We start from the raw sequence: 8,763 nt of genomic DNA on the forward strand, positions 1-8,763 counted from the left end.
ATGGGGAGCCTCAGAAATTTTATCCTTCCTATTCATATGATGAGTAGTAAGGAGAAAAGGCATCACTCTTCCAATGCTGGAGATCCCTTCCATCCCTCAGGATATGGCCCTCCACTTCATTTTGAGGCATATCATCTTTATAGGATGGAGTAAAGAGAAAACGCTTAGGACTCTAACAGATTTTTGAGAATGCGTTGGTAAGGCCCACTAAATCCGACTTTTTTCAGTCCTCTTTGTGGTCTAGGAGGAAAACTAATGTGTCTTCTGCTGCTTTGGTGAGCACAACTATTCTGATCATCTGATCGGCAGGGTCCTGGGACCGCTGCGGATTCTTCGACGGGGTGGGGTGGAAGCAAACAAACCAAAACTGCGGATGGTTTTTTCTTTCAGATGAGAAACACACAGGCATCAACAGGCTCACCCTTTAAATGCATCCTAAGCTATTGGGACTAATTTAAACCACAAACCCTGTAAAAGAAATGGCTAATTTTTTTCTGCACTATGACCTGGCCCCAGTATTTTCTCTCTGATGGGGAACAATGGCCACCTGAGGGAAGTATAAATTACAATACTATCCTGCAACTTGATGTTTTCTGTAAGAGGGAAGGCAAATGGAGTGAAATACATAATGACCAAGCTTTCTTTTCATTAAAGGAGAATCTTTGCATTGGAATGCAAAGCTTCCAATTTACATTCCACAGGAGGAACTCTCAGCTTACCTCCATATCCTAGCCTTCCTACAGCTCCCCTTCCTATTAATGATAAGTATCCTCTAATCTCCCCTATCCAGAAGGAAACAAGCAAAGAAATCTCCAAGGGACCATAAAAACCCCCAGGGCTATCGGTTATGTCCCCTTCAAACTGTGGGGGAGGGGAATTTGGCCCAATCTGGGTACATGTCCTCTTCTCCCTCTCTGATTTAAAACAGATCAAGGTAGACCTGGGGAAATTTTCAGATGATCCTAATAGGTATATACATGTCCTATAGGGTCTAGGGCAAACCTTTGACCTCACTTGGAGAGAGGTCAATCTATTGTTAGATCAAACCCCGGCCTTTAATGAAAAGAATGCAGCTTTAGCTGCAGCCTGAGAGTTTGGAGATACCTGGTATCTTAATCAAGTAAATGATAGGATGACAGCCAAAGAAAGGGACAAATTCCCTACTGGTCAGCAAGCCATCCCCAGTATCCCCACTGGGACCTTGACTCAGATGAGAGGGACTGGAGTCACAAACTTCTGTTGACCTGTGTTCTAGAAGGACTAAGGATAATTAGGAAAAAGCCCATGAATTATTCAGTGATGTCCACTATAACTCAGGGAAAGGAAGAAAATTCTTCTGCCTTCCTCAAGAGGCTATGGGAGGCCTTATGAAAATATACTCCCTTGTCACCCAACTCCATTGAAGGTCAATTGATCTTCAAAGATAAGTTTATTACCCAATAAGCCACAGATATAGGAGAAAGCTCCAAAAGCGAGCCCTGGGCCCTGAAAAAAATCTGGAGGCATTATTAAACCTGGCAACATCGGTGTTCTATAATAGAGACCAAGAGGAACAGGCCAAAAAAGCAAGATCAGAGAAAGGCCGCAGCCTTAGTCATGGCCCTCAAACAAACAAACCTTGGTGGTTCAGAAAGGACAGAAAATGGAGCAGGCCAATCACCCAGTAGGGCTTGTTACTTGTGCGGTTTGCAAGGACACCTTAAAAAAGATGGTCCAACGAGAAACAAGCTGCCCCCTCACCCATGTCCACTATGCCAAGGCAATCACTGGAAGGCACACTGCCCCAGAGGCCAATGGTTCCCTGGGCCAGAAGCCCTCAACCAGATGATCCAACAATGGGACAGAGTGTGTCTGGGGCAAACGCCAGCTCATGTCATTACCCTCACTGAGCCCTGGGGAGGTTTAACCAATGAAGGCCAGGAAATTAACTTCCTCCTGGACACTGGCCTGGCTTTCTCAGTGTTAATATCCTGTCCAAGACGGCTGTCCTTAAGGTTCATTACCATCTGAGGAATCCTGGGATAGCCTGTAACCAGGCATTTCTCCCACTGCCTCAGTTGTAATTGGGAGACTTTGCTCTTTTCACATGCCTTTCTTGTTATGCCTGAAAATCCCACACCCTTATTAGGGAACGACATATTAGCCAAAGCTGCAGCTCTTATCTATATGAATATGGGGAAGAAGTTACTCATTTGTTGTCCCCTATTTGAGGAGGGAATCAACTCTGAAGTCTGGGCATTGGAAGATTGGAAGGACAATTCAGAAGGGCAAAAAATGCCCGCCCAACCCGAATCAGTCTAAAATACCCCACCACTTTTCCTTATCAAAGGCAATATCGCTTAAAGCCTGAAGCTCATAAAGGATTCCAGGATATTGTTAGATATTTAAAAGCTCAAGGCTTAGTAAGAAAATGCAGCAGTCCCTGCAACACCACATTTCTAGAAGTACAAAAACTGAGTAGTCAGTGGAGACTAGCACAAGATCTTAGACTAATAAATGAGGCAGTAATTCCTCTATATTAAGTTGTACCCAACCCCTATACCTGCTCTCTCAAATACCAGAGGATGCAGAATGGTTCACTGTTCTGGACCTCAAGGATGCCTTCTTCTGCATTCCCCTGCACTCTGACATCCAGTTTCTCTTTGCCTTTGAGGATCCCACAGACCACATGTCCCAACTTATGCCAACAGTCTTGCCCAAGGGTTTAGGGACAGCCCTCATCTGTTTGATCAGGCACTGGCCCTTGATCTAGGCCACTTCTCAAGTCTAGACACTCTGGTCCTTCAGTATGTGGATGACTTACTTTTGGCTACCAGTTCAGAAGCCTCATGCCAGCAGGCTACTCTAGATCTTTTGAACTTTCTGGCTAATCAAGGGTACAAAACATCTAAATCAAAGGCCCAGTTCTGCCTACAACAAGTTAAATATCTAGTCCTAATCTTAGCCAGAGGAACCAGGGCCCTCAGCAAAGAAAGAATATAGTCTATACTGGCTTATCTTAGCCCTAAAACATTAAAACAGTTGCAGGGTTCCTTGGAATCACTGGCTTTTGCTGACTATGGATCCCTGGATACAGTGAGTTAGCCAGGTCCCTCTATACTCTAATCAAGGAGACCCAGAGGGTAAATACTCATCTAGTAGAATGGGAACCAGAGGCAGGAACAGCCTTCAAAACCCTAAAGCAGGTCCTAGTACAAGCTCCAGCCTTAAGCCTTCCCACAGGACAAAACTTCTCTTTATATGTAACAGAGAGAGCAGGAATAGCTCTTGGAGTCCTCACTCAGACTTGTGGGACAACCCCACAACCAGTGGCATATCTAAGTAAGGAAATAGACATGGTAGCAAAAGGCTGGCCTCACTGTTTACAGGTAGTTGTGGTGGTGGCCGTCTTACTATCAGAGACTATCAAAATAACACAAAGAAAGGATGTCACTGTCTGGGCTACTCATGATGTAAATGGCACACTAGGTGCCAAAGGAAGTTTATGGCTGTCAAGCAACTGCCTGCTTAGATACCAGACACAACTCCTTGAGAGACTGGTGCTTCAAATACACACATGTACGGCCCACAACCCTACCACTTTTTTCCCAGAAGATGGAGAACCAACTGAGCATGACTGCCAATAAATTATGGTCCAGACTTACGCTGTCCAAGAGGATCTCTTGGAAGTCCACTTAGCTAATCCTGACCTTAACCTATATACTGATGGAAGTTCATTTGTGGAGAATGGGATATGAAAGGCAGGTTATGCCATAGTTAGTGATGTAACTGTACTTTAAAGTAAGGCTCTTCCCCCAGGGACCAGTGCCAAGTTAGCAGAACTAGTGGCACTTACCCGGGCCTTAGAACTGGGAAAGGGAAAAAGAATAAATGTGTATAGAGATAGCAAGTTTGCTTATCTAATCCTACATGCCCATGCTGCAATATGGAAAGAAAGGGAGTTCCTAACTTCTGGGGGAACCCCCATTAAACACCAAAAGGAAATCGTGGAGTTAATGCATGCAGTTCAAAAACTTAAGGAAGTGGCAGTCTTACACTGCCAAAGCCATCAAAAAGAGAAAGGAGAGGGGAGAACAGCAGTATTAGTGGCTGGCAGAGGCAGGGAAAGACCAAGAGGGAGTCAAAGAGAGAGAGAGGCAGGAAGAGACAGAGAGACAAAGAGGAAGTCAAAGAGAAAGAGAGAGAGAGATGGAAGTAGTAAAGAGAAAACAGAGTACCCTATTCCTTTAAAAGCCAGGGTAAATTTTAAACCTATAATTGATAGTTGGAGGTCTTCTCCATGACCCTATAACACTCAATGCCACCTTGTTTTCAGTGTGAACAAGGACATGGTCCAAAAGTACTGAGGCCACTGACAACCCATAGCCTTCCTATCAAGGATACTTAACCCAGCAGGTTTCCTAACAGGAGATCTGGTCTGAGCAGATCTAGGAGGAACTCCCTTCAGGACAGAACACAGATGTTTCCTCCTGGATGATTAAGGGAAAAAGGCACAATAGGTATTCAGTAAGTGATAAGGAAACTCTTGTAGAAGCAGAGTTAGGAAAATTGCTTAATAATTGGTCTGCTCAAACGTGCGAGCTGTTTGCACTCAGCCAAACTTTAAAGTACTTACAGAATCAGAAAGGGGCCACCTATACCAATTCTAAGTTAATATGGACTGAACGAGTTCTTATTGATAGCAAAGAATAATTGAAATCCCAAACTTACAACGTTTTCAACAGAAGTAAAGTTTACTAAAAGTTAACAGTGTAACATGTATTATTCTAATTTCTAATCTTGTGGAAATCAGACCCTATCAATGCCCCTCAAACCTCAAGTCTGTCAGCACAGGGCCATACAGTAATATCCCTACTTATAGGGTTAAGAATGGCCACTGCTACAGGAACTGGAATAGCAGATTTGTCCATTTCACTTTCCTACAACCACACACTGTCAAAGGATTTCTCAGACAATTTGCAAGAAATAACAAAATCTATCCTTACTCTACAATCCCAAATAGATTCTTTGGCAGCAGTGACTCTCCAAAATTTCTGAGGCCTAGACTTCCTCACTGCTGAGAAAGGAGGACTTGCACCTTCTTAGGTGAAGAGTGTTATTTTTACACTAACCAGTCAGGGATAGTATGAGACACTGCCCAGCATTTACAGGAAAAGACTTCTGAAATCAAACAATGCCTTTCAAACTCTTATACCAACCTCTGGAGTTGGGCGACATGGCTTCTCTCCTTTCTATGTCCTGTGACAGTCATCTTGCTATTACTCACCTTCAGGCCCTGTGTTTTTAACCCCCTTGTCAAATTTGTTTCCTCCAGGATTGAGACCATCAAAGCTACAGATGGTCTTACAAATGGAACCCCAAATGACCTCGACTCACAACTTCCACTGAGGACACCTGAATTGACCTACTGGCCCTTTGACTGGCCTAGAGAGTTCCCCTACAACTGCAGGGCCCCTTCTTTGCGCCTATCCAGCAGGAAGTAGCTAGAGTGGTCATCGCCCTATTCCCAATGGCAGTTGGGGTGTCCTCCTTAGAGAGGGAATTGAGAGGTGAAGCCAGCTGGCTTTCCTGGGTTGAGTGGGTACTTGGAGAACTTTTCTGTCTTCCAAAAGGTTTGTAAAGTGCAGCAATCAGTGCTCTGTAGCTAGCTAGAGGTTTGTAAAAATGCACCAATCAGCACTCTAAAACAGACCAATCAGCACTCTGTAAAATGGACCAATCAGCACTCTGTAAAATGGACCAATCAGCAGGACATGGGCAGGGACAAATAAGGAAATAAAAGCTGTCCACCCCAGCCAGCAGCAGCAATCCTCTCGGGTCCCCTTCCATGCTGTGGAAGCTTTGTTCTTTCACTCCTCACAATAAATCTTGCTACCGCTCACTCTTTGGGTCCATACCATCTTTAAGAGCTGTAACAGTCACTGTGAAGGTCCCCAGTTCCATTCTTGAAGTCGGCAAGACCTCATGGTGGGTTCATACCCACCAGAAGGAACAAACTCTGGACATGTCTGTGTGTGTGTATTTCTCTTAAACCACTACAATGAATATTTTTATGCTGGGATAATTTAACTTTGTTATTGAAAATAATTTGTCTTATTTTTCTCCCCATTTTGTGGAAGTAGATTAAGCCTAGTGCAATTATTTTAAATAGTGGTTTCAGGAGCTCAGATGGTTCCAGAAAGAGTTGTATTTTGAATGAAGCTGTAAACAGAGACTCCAGTTTTTTGCTTCAATTATTAGCTAAGTCATATTATAATCTCATGTTTTATTATATGTGGGGCTAAGGGGCTAAGTGTTCATTGCTTAAATAAAATAAAACAACTAAAATGTGGACATGATTATGTTGTAATAAAACATTTTTCTCAAAGTCTTTAGAGAAGAACTGGCAGATACTTTCAGTCATACCTCATATTTACAAAGTGTTAGATGTCCAGGAGGTGACAGTAGTGAGCAATGATTAAAAGTATGGGCACATCTCTGGCTGAGAAGATAGATTACCTTTTCCCAAACAATATCTAACTAAGTGGCTCAGATGTGGCAGATATATAAAGACATCTAAGCAAATGAGAGACATTTTTTATAGACTGATAACTTTAAAGTCAGCTGGAGGAAGCTACATCTTCCCAAACTTTATATTGTCTCCTTTGATTCATTGCACCAACATGACTATTTTAAAATGTGACATTATGGAGATATTTTCTGGATCTATGAGATGGGGGAAAGGCATGACAATGGGATTATTCAGGCCAGATTAGTCTAATATTAGCATTGCTGGAGTGCCCAATCCAATTTAATTGACTATTACCAAATGATCAGTCTGATTACACTTGAGTGTATGTGTGTGTGTTTGTGTGTGTGTGTGTTTGTGTGTGTGTGTATTTTAAAGGGGCATTTGAAGGGACATGCTGGTTGATATATTTCCCTGTGAAAATTAGCCAGTGGTTGAAACTATGAAGTTATGTGAGTATATGTGTGATTGTGTGTATGTTAGTTATCTATCACCATGTGTAGAGGCTTAAAAACAACATAAACATATTGCTGTTCCTGAGGCTAGGAATTTGGGAGCAATTTGGCTCGATTGTTCTGACTTCAAGGCTCTCATGAGAAAGCAATCAGATACCATTTGGCACTACAGCAATCTGAAGGCTTGACTGAGGCTGGAGGATACCCTTTCACGGTAGTTAACTCCTATGGCTGGCAAGTTGAAGCTGATTGTTAGAGGGAGATCTCAGTTCTTCTTCTCGCTGTGTAGGCCTCTCTACAGGGCTGGTTGAGCATCCTTATGGTATGATGCCATGTTCCACCAATGTGAGCAATCCAAAAAAAACAAGGCTGTAATACCATACAGCCTAGCCTTGAAAGTCACATACTGTCACTGCTGTTGTATTTAGTGATAGACCAGTTCTGATTCAGTATGAAGGGAGATTAACATGGGAAATGAATGCAAGGAGGTGTGAATCACTGGGGGCCATCTTGGGGGCTGGCTACCACAATCTATAAAGAGAAGATAACTTTTGTAAATAGTTGGAGAAGATCATGTTTTCACTGGAAAGTCCTTGTGAATACTTGTCATCAGGTTGTGATGCTGAGTCATGGTATTATATATAGAAGTGCTGATATAAAACAGAAGACCATAGTGATTACCCTGTGGGGTAATTATGCTGGAGTTACTATGAAAGACTGGTAGTGGAGAACCCCCTTCCCCCAGTTGTATCATCATATTAAAAAAGCAAAACCAAATACAAGCAAACAAAACAAAAAACCGGTCACCCTGGTGTTGCGGGAAGTCAGGGACCCTGAACGGAGGGACTGGCTGAAGACATGGCAGAAGAACATAAATTGTGAGGGTTTCATGGAAATTTATTAGTTCCCCAAATTAATACTTTTATAATTTCTTACACCTGTCTTTATTGCAATTTCTGAACATAAATGGTGAAGATTTCATGGACACTTACCTCTTCCCCAATCAATACCCTTGTGATTTCCTATACCTGTCTTTACTTTAATCTCTTAATCCTGTCATCTTTGTTAACTGAGGAGGATGTATGTCACCTCAGGACCATGGAATGATTGCGTTAACTGCACTAATTGTTTGTAGAACATGTGTGTTCCAACAGTATGAAATCTGGGCACCTTGAAAAAAGAACAGAATAACAGCCATGTTCAGGAAACAAGAGAGATAACCTTAAACTCTGATTGCTGGTGAGCTGGGTGGAAAAGTGCCATATTTCTCTTCTTTCAAAAGCAAATAAGAATAATATTACTGAATTCTTTTTCTCAGCAAGGAACATCCCTGAGAAAGAGAATGGCCCCTGAGGGTAGGCCTCTGAAATGGCCGCTTTGGGAGTGGCTGTCTTTTACCATCAAAGACGAAGGGATGAAATAAGCCCTGGTCTCCTGTAGTGCTCCCAGGCTTATTAGGATGAGGAAATTCCCACCTAATAAATTTTTGTCAGACCGGTTGTCTGCTCTCAAACCCTGTCTCCTGATAAGATGTTATCAATGACAATGGGTGCCCAAAACTTCATTAGCAATTTTAATTTCACCCTGTCCTGTGGTCCTGTGATCTCACCTCCATTTGCTTTGTGATATTTTATTACCTTGTGAAGCATGTGATGTCTTTGACTCACACCTTATTCATATATTCCCTCCCCTTTTGAAAATCACTAATAAAAACGTGCTCCTTTTACGGCACAGAAGCATTACAGAACCTACCGATATATGATGTCTCCCCCGGACACCCAGCTTTCAAATTTCTCTCTT

Source organism: Rhinopithecus bieti, unplaced genomic scaffold (genome assembly GCF_001698545.2).
Source record: "Rhinopithecus bieti isolate Rb0 unplaced genomic scaffold, ASM169854v2 scaffold_49953, whole genome shotgun sequence".
NCBI lineage: Eukaryota > Metazoa > Chordata > Mammalia > Primates > Cercopithecidae > Rhinopithecus > Rhinopithecus bieti.